This window comes from Sus scrofa, chromosome 9 (genome assembly GCF_054392235.1).
Source record: "Sus scrofa isolate SSC_HxYL_T2T_F1_AM1 chromosome 9, Sscrofa_HxYL_maternal_Yorkshire_Landrace_v2.0, whole genome shotgun sequence".
Taxonomy (NCBI): Eukaryota; Metazoa; Chordata; class Mammalia; order Artiodactyla; family Suidae; genus Sus; species Sus scrofa.
Genome location: NC_139391.1, coordinates 115,961,592 through 115,977,638, shown reverse-complemented (window position 1 = coordinate 115,977,638; position 16,047 = coordinate 115,961,592). Strand labels below are relative to the sequence as shown.

The following is a 16,047-nucleotide window of genomic DNA, read 5'->3' as shown; positions in this document are numbered from 1 at the left end:
TGGTTTCTCGTCTTTTAGGTAAGCCTTCTGAAAACTATTTTGTTTAGAATTTAAGCATTATTAAATATATATATATACATATGCATATATATATACATATATATATATATAATATGCAAGAAACTTTCTTTGGAATAAATACATTCCTGAACATCAATATACCATGCTTTTCACTTTAGATTGGCCCAAGTTGCCAGAACATTTTCTAAGTGGTGGAGTACAAACACTCATTCAGAGGGCCTGGGTCTAAAAGGAAGGATCAGCAATTCCATTAAAAGTACGTCTTCCTGAAATAAGGGAATTTGCATGTTTTTAAAAGTCAGAAGCATTAGAAAGGACAAAATAAAAGAAAAACATGATGAGAAAAATGTCCTTCAGAAGCTGAGGTGGACAGACAGTGCACAGCTATCTGCCATTATGAAATCAGGCAGCGAGTTACCAGAACACCAATTAAGGGGCTGTACATGCTGAAGAAATATTATTCAACAGCAGAGTATCATGGTGAAAGAGACAAAGTTTTGCCATTTAATATATAGAAGTAAAATGAAACACTGGAATTTTTGGTCTTGAAGAATCTCAGTGAGACTCTGCATGGCCTTATGGAGGTTTTATAGATGCTGTGTTCTTGGCTTTCTGTTTCTTACTTAAGTAAATATTATTTCAACCAATGAATTACAGAACCTATGAATAGTAATTTTAGTTAAAAGCCTAACTTTTAACTAAAATGAAGATATAATCTTGGCATATGCTCTTAAGTGACCCAGACATCTTGTTTTAATAAGAAAGCAAATGAGAAACAGCATATTTTGTAGTCTTTACTATCACTTACATAAGAAATCTCAGTAACGTTTACCTCTCTCTTCTCTATTACCTCACATACCCATGTTCAGTCACCGTCCAAAATATCTTTTGTATCTTCCCCCTCTTGGCTTCATTTACCTTCATGCAGGTTCTAATTTACAGTGTTGGAATATTCTCATTGTTTCAATAATGTACCTTCAGTGACTCCTTCACTTTGCTGCCAAAGTTTCCTTTTTTCTAAAATATAGCAATGATTATGTCATATCACTACCCTAATAAGCAAACGATTTCAGTAGTTTCTCAAGGCCTAAGAATATAACCCACATTCATAGTATGGAATTCACTAGCCTACTAGCCTGTGAGGTCTTGGATAAAATACCTAGATTTAAACATAATAGGCACTCAATAAACATTTGTTGAAAGAATAATTGAGAGCAAGCAAAACAAGAATCAACATATGAGATTTTATTCCAGTTTGGCCTCAGCATCCTTATCCAGATCAACTCCTCTGTGAATTCAGTGACTGCTGCCCTCTGTCGCTTTGCTCTTCCTTCATTCTGGGCACCAATCGCTGTTCCATATGCTGAGTACACAGCAGTAAAGAAAACAATCCTGGGCTTCATCCAGAAGGGTGAACAACTGGTGGTGGAGTTTTCATTAAACAAGTAAATGCATCGACGTGTACACGATTCCTGTTCGTCATAGTTACTATAAGAGAAAGGAAGGGGTTCTCTGTGAAAGGATGAAGGCAGATTAAATTTAGCTTAGGATACGGTAGAGTCAGGGAAGGTCTCTTCCTCTGGCATTTGACTTAAGTTGTCAAAGAGAACATTGGTAGAACATGTTGGGCAGCTGCAATAAGTGGTTTGGGTGGTTTTGTTCGTGACGATTCTGTTCGCTTGTGTCTCATTCCTTCTTAAAGACACTAGTCAGCCCATATTTAAGCCTTTTTGTGATACTGATTTTATTGCCGGGAATGCACCTCTCTTGCATTTTCTATATAATAATATTTTTTTCTTCTCCCCTCATGTTTTTGTTAAATATTAAAATGTCAAAATATCCTTACCCCTTATGAAAACCTGTGCATAAATATTTATAACAGCTTTTTCATAATGCCAAAACTCCATGGCATTGTTCAGTAGGTAAATAGTCAAAGAAACTGTGCTAGGTCCAGACAATGAAATACAACTTAACACTAAAGAGAAATGAGCTATCAAGCCATAAAGAAAACATGGAGGAAACTTAAACACACACTACCAAGTGAAAGAAGCCAATCTGAAAAGGCTACATGCCGTACAATTCCAACTATATAACGTTCTGGAAAAGGCAATATAGTAAAAAAAGAGACAGTAAAAAAAAAAATCAAGGGTTGCTGGAGTGAGGGTGGGGGAGATGAATAGATATAGTGAAGGGGATTTTTAGGACAGTGAAATTCCTCCGTGATACTGTAATTATGGATATATAGCATCATAGTTTGTCTAAGCCTATTGAATGCACAACACAAAGGGTGAACCCTAAGATAAACTATGGATTTGGGGTGATTATAATGTCTCAGTGTAGGTTCATCATTGATAAAAAAATGGGACATTCTGGTAAGGGATGTTGCTAGTGGGGGAGGCTGTGCATGTGTATGGCTGTACAGGAAACCTCTGTACCATCCTCTCAGTTTTGTTGCGAACCTAAAACTGCTGTAAAAAATTGTCTTATAAGTGTAAAAAAAAAAAAGGAAAAGAAAAAATACATTAAACTGTTTACATGAAATTTTCACTTCCTTTATAATAAATTTTTTACAGTAACACATTTTCAGCTCTCAAGGACTTCCAATCTTTGAAAGTTACTAAAGCCTAACTCCCTACAGTTCCCTCCAAGCCTAGCTTCTCTCTCACTTTCTGTGGTCTGTCTGACCTCTTTCCTTTTTATTTATCCCATGCTTCTCCTGTTCCTTCCACACGAGGCTCCATGACCATCCTCCTCCTATGATTTCTGACTTGGGTTTCTTGTCCTAAAACTACCATTCCAGAGAGTAGTTTTAGGACAGGAACCTACTGTTTCCTGGAATTCCAATGGGTTGTTTGCTCTGTTCCATGAACTTTTGGCCCAAAAAAGTTCTTATTAATGAGGCCTTCTGAGACCCCAGAATGAAAGGGCATTTAGGAGTTCCAGCTGTGGTGCAGTGGATTTAGAATCCAAATGCATTGGCTTGGGTCTCTGCAGAGGCTGGGTTTGATCCCCAACCAGTGCATTAGTTTAAAGGATCCAGTGTTGTCACAGCTATAGCTTGGGATTCAGTCCCTGGCTTGAGAATTTCCATATGCCATTGGTGTGGCCATTTAAAAAAGAAAAGAAAAGAAAAAGAAAGGATTCTCATTCACCCAACTCTGACAGGTACCCTCGTGTTCCTTCCCTGCTCTATTTTTGCCCCATAATGATTTTCACCATTTGACATACTATGTATTTTTAAAATTTGTTATTTATTATAATACATAACTCTGTATTGTTCACTATTGTATCCCTACTGTGGGCACTTGGTAAATAATTGTTGAATAAATAAATGAATGCTTTTTATCTTTGCCCTCATCATCACTGAGCAGTTATGCTTAATACTAGTTATTTTCATATCTTATTATAAAACCAATGTATGTTCACTGAAGAACATTTCAAAAAAAGTAGAAAACAGGAAAAAAGGTCAATTATCATCAAAAAGTGACATTATGGTTAACATTTTGGTTTACATATTCTTTCAGCCATGCTTTTTAGTCTATACATATACACTTGGTAAATTTGAGATTGTATTATAAATACTATTTCATGGCCCATTTTTCTTTAACTTACATACTATAATTATTTGTCAATTAATTAAACACTCTTTGGCAGCTTCACTTTATTGACTGTCTAGTGCTTTGCTGTTCACTTTGTACCAATCAAGTGTGTAATCGCATCTGACATTACCTGAGTCAGAAACACTGAAAGGTGTTTTATCTATAGCTCTTGAGTTAATTATTTAAATGTAAAAGTTGAGTTAAGTAATCTAGGAAATAGACTTCATTATCATTATCAATAATTACATTGCATCTTATTGGTAAATACTGTCTTTGAATTAACCATTAAATGAAACTGGAGAATCAAGAACTGAGCTGTTTACCAGCAGACCAACAAATTACAGTTGGAAAGAGCCTCATGTATAGGCAGATTGCTAATGGAAGCTAGAAAAGTACTCAAGTTCATTTAGTCATATTGCTATTGACCTTGACACTGTTCAAATTATTGCTTTACTTAAAGTGCCAGGTAGCTCTGCCTCCTTCTGTGCCTGTAGAACTTGAATTGAAAAACAAAAACAAAAACAAAAACAAAAACAAAACATGGTCTCCATTATTTTAGAGATTAAGGAGTGCCCCATGTGGTTCAGTGGCCACATGTCTGAGCACAACATGATGTTCGTGAGAATGGAAGTTAGAGCCCTGGCCTCGCTTCGTGGGTTAAGATTCCGGTGTTGCTGCAAGCTTCAGTGTAAGTGTAGGTCACAGATGTGACTCAGATCTGACATTGCTGTGGCTGTGGCTTAGGCCAGCAGCTGCAGCTCTGATTCAGCCCCCACCCTGGGAATTTCCATGTGTGACAGATGCGGCACTGAAGAAAAAAGGAAAAAAAAGAAATTAGAACCTCTTCCTCCAGGGCAAATAGTTGACTTTATATGTTTCCTTTTTTGCATGAAGTTGTATGAATTAAATTTTCAATGTCTCTTCTATATTATACAAAGGGTAAAGGGTAAAAGTTGATTTTTTATAATTTTTTTGTATGATAGGATTTATTTCTCTGAAATTAGAAGATCAACTTAGAGGAGACAAAAACTTAACTTTTTTTTTTTTAAACCTCACAAGTCTTTTTTTCTAGTATATAACAGTTCAGTAGATAATTTGAAACTGATTAATCTATTATACCATCTGTCAGAAATGTGCTGCAGCTGTTAAATGTCCAGCAAAATTTGAACTGTAAGTCTTGAGTAATTTGCCCTTGGTACATGCAGACCAGACAATTTCCTGTTTGATTTACAGACATGATTCTTGCAAACGTGACTGATTTTCTAGATATACTACCTTAGGTTTTTTCTGAACATAGCTATTGGCCTATAAAAAAAGACACAAAGGAAGAAATTGGCTCTGATTTTTTTCTTTTTGTCTTTTTAGGGCTGCCCCCACGGCATATGGAGGTTCCCAGGCTAGGGGTCGAATCAAAGCTGTAGCTGCCGACCTACACCACAGCCACAGCAACACAGGATCCAAGCCGCGTCTGCGACCTACACCACAGCTCACGGCAATGCCTGATCCTTAACCCGCTGAGCGAGACCAGAAATCGAACCTGCAGCCTCATGGATGCTCGTCGGATTCCTTAACTGTTGAGCCATGACAGGAACTCCTGATTTTTTTTTTAGATAATAGCATTGAATCTATTCATTATCAGATGCAACTGTACTGATTGTGATTTTTTCAAAGCATATGAAAATCCCTACCCTGTGTTCTATGTTCCACATATGGAGAATGTAAAGAAGTCCCCTTCTTGCAGAAGAGATCACCATATAGCGGGGAGATCAACATATAAGCAAAACTTATCACAATAGATTTTCAGTGATACAGAGTGAAAGTATTATATTACATATACCAAATTCTTATGTTCTTTTGAAAACAAACAAAAAAAGAGTTATAAAATAACTGTCTCAGAAACATCAATAGGTTCAACTCTTATGAAATTCACTTCCCAAGGTGTTTTAAAAGTTCTAAAGGCACATACTGATGACGCAGAAAAACTCTCTCTATAATCCAAGGGTTCAAATTACAAGTCATTTTAAGTTGATAAGGATCAGAGAGATGATCTTTCATATGTGAGGTACAGTGAGGAAAGTCTATGCACAAGATGCTGGGATAAACCCAACTGTCTCTGCACAAGCAGTTTTTCAAATGGAAAAATGAGAAAATGGACATTGGATAAAGTGCATATATCTCAGTGGGCAAAATCAGGAACTATTTTGCCTTGTCCACATTTAGATGTATTTATTACTTATCATTGTCAGTAATTTATTGATGCAACAGCATTTTATGGCATTTGTACTGCATGCCTGGTTCTTAGACCCTGGGAATACAGGCTTAGCAGGACAGGCACATGCTCTGTTCCCATTGCTCTGGCAGTCCAGTCAACAACAAAAAAGTAATTAAAAAGTTTTTTAAAAAAATAAATATTTGGGATTATTTTGGATTGTGATTGGTGCTGTGAACCATATAAAATAATATGTTCAAATAGCAAATAAATAGTGTGTGGAGGGTATGAAGGTGAATGTTGAAGAATTTTTTTTCATTTTTTAAATTTTTATTGAAATATAGTTGGTTTATAATGTTGTGATAATTTTGCTGTACAAGTTATTCAGCTACATATATACACACATCCATTCTTTTTCAGATTTTTTCCCAGATAGATCATCACAGAATATTGTGAGGAGATCCCTGTGTTATATAGCAGTTCCCCATTGACTGTCATTCTATATACCACAGTGTGCATATGCTGATCCCAAATACCCAGGCCATCCCTCTCCCACCCCCTGTACTTGTGTTGATGATTTATATACTAGCCAGGGAAAGAGAGGGTGGCTTTTGGTGTTGAAGGCTGAGTAGCAAGGAGCCAGCCCTCTTTAGAGCTGGTGAAGGGAATTTTTTGGTCTTGCACATGGTGTGCAGAAGTTCCTGGGCCAGGAATGGAACCAGAGCCACAAGAGTAACCTGAGCCACAGCAGTGACAACACCCAGTCCTTAACCATTAGGCCATCATGGAAATCGCTTTTTTGTTTTGTTTTGTTTTGTTTTGTTTTTTACTGGTGAGAGGAATTCCAATCAGGTTGCAGGGAGAGGGGAAGGCCCTTGAGCAGGAGCTTGCTTGATGTATCTGCAAAAGAGAAAGAAGTGAAGCTAGAGCTTAGTGACCCATAGGAAAAGAGTGAAATGGAATAACACCAGAGCTACTTCAGGGCCAGGCCATTGCAGTCTTTGGTGGAATTGAGTTTTCACACTCAGTGCAAGGGGAAGCCGTCAGGATGTTGTCAAGGCAAGGAATAATATGATCCCCCTATTTACAAGATGTATCTGGCAACTGTAAAGAAAATGGATTTTAAGGTGATTAAGATTGAAGCAGGAAATAACTACCTAATAGAATTTATTACATGAATAAATGGAGTACGCTTGACGTACTTTGCCAAACCTTATATTTATTGGATGTAGGCGTATCAACTGAGTGGCTGATTATGTACGGTTTTCTCTGAAAACACCTATTTCAAACAGCAGGAGTCTCTTCATTTTAGTTGAAAGATACATGTCTGTTGTGCAAGAAGATACTGGAATTGCTGCAGTATCATGCTGTAGGGTATCACTTCTAGTAAATTCCTGGGATCAGAATGGGAGGTGGTAAGAAAAATATGAGCACTTCGATATTATTAGTCAATCTGCATATCTGGGAATGAATCCAATGCAACATATACAAATTTTATGCATAGTGAGTCTAGAAGTGTCATGTCCTTGAAATGTAGACTTCAGAAAACATAGGCCTTGTGATCAGGCTCAAATTGGTTTTAGCCCTGGATTTTTTTTTTTTTTTTAATTTTAAATTGTATTTTAATTTTACCATGCATTTTGTTTCATTTTATTTTAATGATTTTTTATTTTTTCCATTATAACTGGTTTAAAGTGTTCTGTCAATTTTCTGCTGTACAGCAAGGTGACCCAGTCACACATACATTATACATTCTTTTTTCTCACATTATCATGATCCATTATAAGTGACTAGCACTGTATAGCACTGGCCCTAGATCTTTTATTCTTTAACTGTGTGGTCTCAAGCTTCCTCCTCTGTACAATGGTAATGATACCTGTGTCAAAGGCTTACTCTAATAACTCACTGAAATAATTCTCTCAAAATATTTACTGCATTGACTGTCACATAAGTACTCAATAAGTGATTGCTGTTACTGTTCACTTTTTTACTGGTTCTAGTTTAATGGTCTCTATTGCTTATGCTACTGAGATAGAAGATGGGAAAGCTGCCTCACTTAACTCAAGGCTACTGTAATGCATATGGTAGCACATTGGGTTGTGTCCTGGTCAATGGAAAAAACATAAAAAGGAAAACAGGAGTAGTAAAGTGGGAAGATTCAGCGAAAGGAAAAGGGGTTTCCTTTTTTCACTCACTGATTTTCATTACATCTCAAATAAAATGTGTCCTTTCAGTTGATTTAATTCAAAAGTCATTATCTTTAACTTTTCCCTTAATTAGCACTTGATGGCAAACAAATTGTGCTTCTCATCATGATTGCTGTCCCCATAAAGTCTTTTTGTGTTTAGGTAAAACCAAATCCATTCTTTCATACATTGTATGGAAAGACAAGTAATTTCTCAATTTACTTCTATAATCTCTTTTACCAAGGAGCTAACACCCTTGCATTTCCCTGTGCAAAGGAATTTGACCCTGCTATGCAGAACCAAATAAAAGATCTCTTTATAAAATGAAATACAAAAAACAATATTTGTTTTTACTTTAAAACAAAAGGTAATATTTGTATGGGAGTTTCTATGATAGGTCAAAGTATATTACTATTGTAAATGTTTATTTAGCATATGTTATATTAATGTAATATGTGTTTGTGTGTGTATGTGTGTGTGTGAAGACTAATAACAGTGATTACTTCTATGGATTATGAGAGTCTTTTCTGTCTCTGTACTGATGAAATTTTATAGAACCAAGAAAAAAAACTGATCTCATTTTCAGTGACAAAAAGTAGACCAGAGGAGTTTCTGTTGTGTCTCAGTGGTAACAAATCCGAGCAGTATCCATGAGGATGCGAGTTTAATCCCTGGCCTTGCTCGGTGGGTTAGGGATCTGGCACTGGCGTGAGCTGTGGGGTAGGTCACAGACATGGCTCAGATGCCCAGTTGCTATGGCTGTAGTGTAGGTCAACAGCTGTAGCTCCGATTCGACCTCTAGCCCTAGAACTTCCATATGCTGCATGCACAGCCCTAAAAAAAAAAGAAAAAAAAATACGCCAGAGAAGTTGGAGCAAGAGGTACACAAAGCAAGGTATGAATGATAAAAATGGAAGGAAAATACAATGGAAATGAAGATATATAAAATAGGAGATGAATTGGAGTCATTGGTGCTTTTGCCCTAAGGAGGAGCAAACATTTTTCTAGAATGCTCTTATAATACTGATTTTTTAACCATTTATTGTCTATTGCTATGATATAAAAATCCTAGAAAAACTTATCCCAAAGTAGAAAAGGACGTTTGAAATAATGGAGAAAACCGAGGAGACTGGATAAGATAGAAGTTAGTCATCTAACTTCATGCCTCTAGTAATAAAATCTTGATTTTTTTTTTATTGTGAGAACATGCTCTCTCTTCCATGTGCTTATATTGGGGAAACTTCAGCCTAATTCTACTTCTGCAAGTTACAACTATTCCACGAATATTTGTTAGACAACAATAAGGTAAAATAAATGAACTTAAATGATGCAAAAAAATACACAAATTTCTGGAAGAGAGTGTCATATTTCTATTTCCTATACTTTCCATACAGTTAAGTAATATAATATATATAAATAGTAAAATATGTATAAATTATTAAGGACATTTGGCTTCCAGATTGGATTACACCTTTTCATAGAAGTAATCAGGCTCCAGGCTTTCCGTAGATAACATATGGAATACACTCAGTTTTTGTTTTTTAATAGAATGATAAAGTTGGCAGAGTTCTGAGGTGAAAAATATAGAGCCTATTCAAGTAACACACAGTGAGGAAAGAAGATGAAGCACCATGTTTCTATGTGCATCAAAACAAAATACTTCTGTAGCCAGCTGCCCAAGTTTATAGGGAGTAAAAATAGTGGGTCTGCCATAGCTGCAAAGAAACAGATTGTGAAGTTATTGTTAGTGTTGTGTCTTTTTTCCGTCCTTCCTTCTTTCCTTCCTCCCTTGCTTCCTCACTCCCTCCCCCTTCCTTCTTTCTTTCCTTTCTTTATCTCTCTCATTCTTTCATCCTCTTTATTTCTCTCTTTCCTTCCTTCCTTTTTCCCTCTTTACTGAGAGGGAAATTACACACACGGAATCACAGTCTTGGGAATGAAGTCTCTAAAATGAAGAAGTGCTAGATCCCATACAAGTCTTCTTCTGGTCAGAACCTGGAAACTGATGCTCTTTATGATGTATGAAGAATTTAAGGGGCTATATTAACCTTGGTGATGACTTAGGAAGCACCTGTGTCATGAATGCCATCAGTCTCCTTTTCATTCAAATCCTGAAACTGTCCATTAGGCTAGATAAGAATAACACTTTATTGGTCCAAGATATTTGCAGCAATGTCACCCAAAGCGTGATTTGTCTAGAAAGCCAGGCAGGTGGTATGGAGGATAACATGGTAATCAGTAGGTAGATACTCAGGTAGTTGCTGACTCAGCTGGTGAGTACAACAGTTGGCTGCCATTGGGCACTTGGGTGAGTGGACAGAGCATAAGGGAATTCAGGAGTGAGGGCAAGGTGCACTCCTGGAGCACTGAGATAAGGCTCTGGACCCTGAAAGGAACATCAGGGTAAAAGAGACCATCTCTGGGAGAAACTGAGATGCTCTGAGGGAAGGGAATTAGCACAACCATTTAGCTTGTAATTCAAGACAGTTTTGCCATTAGGAGAAAGGCAGGAAGCTATTGATTGGAAATAGAAGAGTTCAGAGGGAAGTCCGGTCTCTTATGTTTGTCCCGACAATGGTGAAGACGGTCATAAAACCTAAGGCAGGTAGAATGTGCAGCTTTCGCTTCAAAAGTTAGGGATTGAATGCATAGGATGTAAGGAGCTCATGGAATGAGGCATGCCCCTGAGAACATGCCATTCACCGTGATTTCTTTTTTTTTTCTAAATACGAATCCAAGATATCGCCAAAATTTCTATCCAGATACCACCATTTAGTTCTGGAGTCCTTTGCTCTCCTTAATTGTTTTCTGGATATTTGCTCTGTGTGATATAAATATATATCTTTTATGTACATATTTATTTATTTATATGTTTTTAAGTGCTATAATTTTTAAAGGCATTGTCTGGCTTCTTTGTTGAAGAGAAGGTTGGTAATGATGGGCACCTTTATTTATATATGTATGCCAAAAAGAGTAAGAGAATAGATGTGTCGTGAAAATTTTTCCACCATTATGTTTTAATCAGAGATACCTTTGAATGCTACTCTAATGTCAATTACATATATTCTGAAGTCCTTTGACCTTGCAAACTCCTGCCCAAACTGCTTGCCAATAGAGCTCTCACTCAGCCATACTCTCATAGGTGAAGGGCAAAGTTATTTCATCTTTATTTGCCAATCACTCCCTCTGTTCCAGCTTGAATTAGTGGGGAATTCTTATAGCTAGTCTGCTTTTCCTGATTGACTGAAATTGTGTGAAAATAAAACTCAAGGCCCATCTGCTCTTCTAGTTTTCATCCAAGATTCCCTGGAAGAGAAGTACACTGGAGATCAAATATTTGCCATAACTGCATGGCCATAGTTTTGGAAGCCATCCTGGTATGGGAAACTACAAAACTAAATTATTTCAAATGTTAGCCTTCTCTCTTTCTCAATCGCTACTACTACTATAAAAATTCTACCTTTCTCCAGGGATTTGCCTGACATCCTAATATTTAATGTCTGCAGAATATTGAGACACATGTTCCAGAAAAACAAACAGGCTGACTCTTTGGAAGATGGCATGTGTAATAATTATTATTACCGTTGGAGATAAAAATGGATAATTCATCATAATAGTCAGTATGGCAATATGACCATGCCTGGAATGCTGCGACCACCGTCTCTGGAGATTTCATACCCATGGTGGCTGCCATGATTTTGCCTACGCTGATTCCTCATTCTGCAGTGTCCTTAACCCTCTTCATCTAGCCCCTCAATTCCTCAGGAAGTCTTCAAGGCATCTTCAGGTTATCCTAATTATTTCATTATGTGATCATTAATCATTCTTCTTCACGGATACATGGACTATTTTTTATACCACATGAAGAGTTGGAAAATGTGTTCTGTAAAAGGTCATATAGTAAGCACTTGAGCTTTGGAGACTGTCCTATCTCTTTTTGTGATATTCTGCTGAGGTGTGAACATAGCCCCCAGGATACCCAAATAAGTAAGTGGGGCTGTATTCCAACACAGCTTTACTCACGAAAGCCAGCAGTGGGCCAGACGTGGCCTGTGGGACATAGCTGTGAACCCCTCTCTTGACAATGCTCCAGGGTTTTAGGGCTTGTGAGAAACTTAATTTCCTCATGTTATGTATGATTCATCTGTAGAATGGGGGTTAACAGACATACTCAAGGTCACACACTTGGGATAGAGTCAGGAGGGACAAGGAGGTCACTTAAATAACAGCCCTGCATTTTTCATTTGTTTGATACTATCAGAATTTGATTATATTCTATTCACCATTGATTTCCAAACTGTTTGGTACCATTCTCTTGTTTCACATTTAATTACTTTAAGTGGGTCCATATATTATTGGCATTCACGAAGGAATGGGAAATAGAATATAGATTAGATAGATAGATAGACAGATAGATAATTTTATTACCCAAAGAGGTTAGAAAGCATAGAATAAGATCTCAATAGATATTTGTGATTAAAGTCTTCTAGGAAAGCATACAGTTCATGTAGCGTTTTCCTTACTTAATTATATGGTTATAGATTTTGTCTCCATTTAGAAAATTGTGAGATTGCCAAGGTTTAAATTCTGATAATTTATTGTCACCTTTTTTTCTTAAAGAAAAAAATCTTTTATGTATTCTTCTCTTACCTGATCCAAGTTTTATTCTAATTTTTGTTATTCTGATTTATAGGAGTTTTTAAAAATTGGTGAACATTTTTTAATTTGGCATGAAGATGATCAATTTGTTATGGAACTTAAATTTTTGAAAAGATATAATAGGGATAAGCTATCCTCAGATTTTTACAACTGCTGTATTTAAGTTAATTTAAACTAGCTAATAAATCACTTAATTATTTAACTTTATTTTAATGACTTCCCATGTGTTACATGTAACGATATAGATGCACTGGATGCTTACTTTTGGAAAATGTATCATTCCTTATTATCAGGTAGAAACTAGCCCAATTGATTGCCTTCTGTTATATCTTTAGTTGTAACTCTGTAGTAATTATCACTCTCTCATACTATAACTTACCTATTGGTTTTTACATGTTTATTTTTGCTTTAGTCACTTTTTATTTTCCACTGAAACATAAGTTACATGAGGACAGGAATGTTGTCAGTTTCATCTCCTGTTACATTTCCTGTGCCTGGATTGTTTTTTAAATTTCTTAAAAATTTTATTTTTAACCTTATTTTTAAAATTTAATTTGTTTTTTGGCCTCCATGTGGCATGCGGAGTTCCCAGCCTGGCATCATCCAAGCTGCTGTTGCAACCTATGCTGCTGCTGCTGCTGCAGCTGTGGCAACGCTGGATCCTTTTAACCCACTGTGCCAAACCTAGGATCAAGCTTGTGTCCTGGCACTGCAAAGATGCCACCAATCCCGTTGTGCCACAGCAGGAACTTCTAATTTTATTTTTTAATTGAAATATAGTTGATTTACAATGTTGTGTTAGTTTCAGGTGTGCAGTAAAGTGATTCACATTATATGTGAATATATATTCTTTTTTTAGATTCTTTTCCCTTATAGGTTGTTACAAAATATTGAGTCTAGTTCTTGGTCTTGACAGTAGATCTTAGTTGGTTATCTGTTTTAAATAGAGTAGTGTATATGTCATGGGTTCTTTTATTTGGGTGGATAGAATAAAAGTGAATGAACATGAGCACATTCTTAATAGAATATAAATTTTATAATTAATGATTACTCCAGTTAAATGCAGAACTTAATCAAAAGAAGTTAGACTGAGTCAGAAGCTAGGAAATCAAGGTTTTCTATGTGTGCTCACTGGCAGTTTTGCTGAATAGTAAATTTTTACAATTAATGTGAAATCATTCACTAGAGATTCTCACTTAGTATACTGATAATTTAAAATAAATTTTATGTTCATCTTTTTATTCTTTTACATTTAACTTTCTGGGGAATATATTCATACACACATGCCATATTTCCCAGAGGCACTTACTACATAACCAAGAAAAATAAGAAATCTAACAGTGTTTTACAAGGATGGACGTGTTTAAGTTCAGTTTTGTACACACTTGAGTGGTGAGCTAATGAATAATAATTCATTTCCCCAATATCACTGGGGACTTCACTCCACTTGAGTGACTTTGCAGAAAAACTGGTTCATTCCTTCTATTGCTAGTTTTTTTCCCTGTTTATGACTATCTGAGAGAGAAGATACAGTGTAGTTCTGTGTCTTACTAAACAATCCTGAGCATGTGTAAACATTTCTTGAAGATTTAAGACTATCTCTCTAAGAAGTTTTTGTGCCATGCTGTAATATAATATTGTGCTTGCAGACTCTTTGGATCTATCAAGTTTAGTTGTTGTTTGTCACTCATCATCCATTCATTCACTTGTTCATCCATCCATTCTACAAATGATATTAGAGTGGGTGCCAAGTGCCAGGCGCTGGCTGTTCAGATCACTGGAAAGTAAACAATTAAGCAAAACTCTCCAAAACAATAAAGTTCCATAAAGCTCAATAAACAAGCTCCACAGAACTTCAAGCCTAGTGGGAGAGAAAAGCAACCAAACAATTGAATGAGTGAAAACATAACATGTCAGGTGGCTCTAAATGCTATAAAGGAAAATAAAGCAGGAAGTAGGTATAGGGAGTGACGGCAGCGCCATGCTAGTGTGGCAGGGGTGGTGATGCAGACAAGAAAAGCTTGTCTACAGTGGTGAAAGAGAACATGATGCAGAACCTGGGGGTGTGAGGGATGATCCTTGTGGTAGCTGGGAGAGTAACAGCAGAGGCCACGGCTGGAGGAGGTCTGTTGTTGCAGTTAGAAGGAAAGGGTGCCTGGACAGTAAAGGACAAGGATGCTGGAAGATGTGATCAGGGCAGGGGCCACTGTGGGCCTTTGGAGGGCTCCAGACTTCATTCCAAGTGATTGAAAGCAGAAGCCAGAAGATATTTTGAGTGTAGGGACCACCTTACAAAGAACATTTTCAAAACTGTCCCTTTGGCTGCTGTGTGCAGAAGGGGTAGAGCAAGACTGAACAGAAAGACTGTTCAGTCTTCATAGCAGTGATTGGTGATGGTTGCTTGGACCAGGTGATGTGAGGTGGTAGGATGTGGGATATTCTATTAAGAGAAGACACAGCCCTTGATGCAGTCTCCCTGAGAGTAAGGGGGAGCCTGAGAAGATATCTAAGAATTGAGTCCAGGGCACTTTAGCATTTAGACATTAGGAAAATGAGAAAGATCTATCAAAGTGGAATGAGAGAGAGAGTCAGCAGTCATAAGGGAGGAGAGAAAAAAAGTGAATGGCAGTGTAGAAGCCAAGTGGAGAATAGAATTGAGGAACCATCTGGTTCCAGTGCAGACAATTGGCCAAGTATGATGGGAACTGATTGATTTTTTAGACAGCAGTGCATTTCCTGTTGGTGATTATCTTGTGTTCTCCTCACTGGCACCTATTTCCTAATCTTTTGGTTTGGATATTATTTCCCCCAGTCTTCCCTTCCCAATCTCAGTGTTTCTACTCTGAATCCCTATAGTAAATAAATAACAAGATTTTCAGGAGATGCCAAATTCCAAAGCTTGTGAAATAAGCCACCATGACTTTATTCATGATTCTGAGACAGCAAGCCTACATTTGAGACCCTTGGGAATAAGGCACTTTATCTTAGTTATAACTCTTGCAAATCAGGAAGCTGTTTAAACTGTTCCTATAGTTTATTAGAAGTATCATAATTGAGTTACCCAAATTCTGCTCATTTGCTAGATGTTACAGCATAGATTTTTATTTACTTTTTTTTGGACTGCACCTGCGGCATATGGAGGTTCCCAGGCTAGGGGTCGAATTGGAGCTGTAGCTGCTGGCCTACGCCAGAGCCACAGCAACGCGGGATCCGAGCCGCGTCTGCAACCTACACCACAGCTTATGGCAATGCCGGATCCTCAACCCACTGAGCAAGGCCAGGGATCGAACCTACATCCTCATGGATGCTAGTGAGATTTGTTAACCACTGAGCCACTATGGGAACTTCGAGCGTAGATTTTTAAATGTAGGAT

General features: G+C 37.2%; 1 protein-coding gene across 6 annotated transcripts in view; it reads left to right on the top strand.

The window, feature by feature from the left end:
- Positions 1-16,047, top strand: part of CNTNAP2 (contactin associated protein 2) — a 2,042,838-nt gene that overhangs the window by 611,241 nt on the left and 1,415,550 nt on the right. The window lies entirely within an intron of this gene.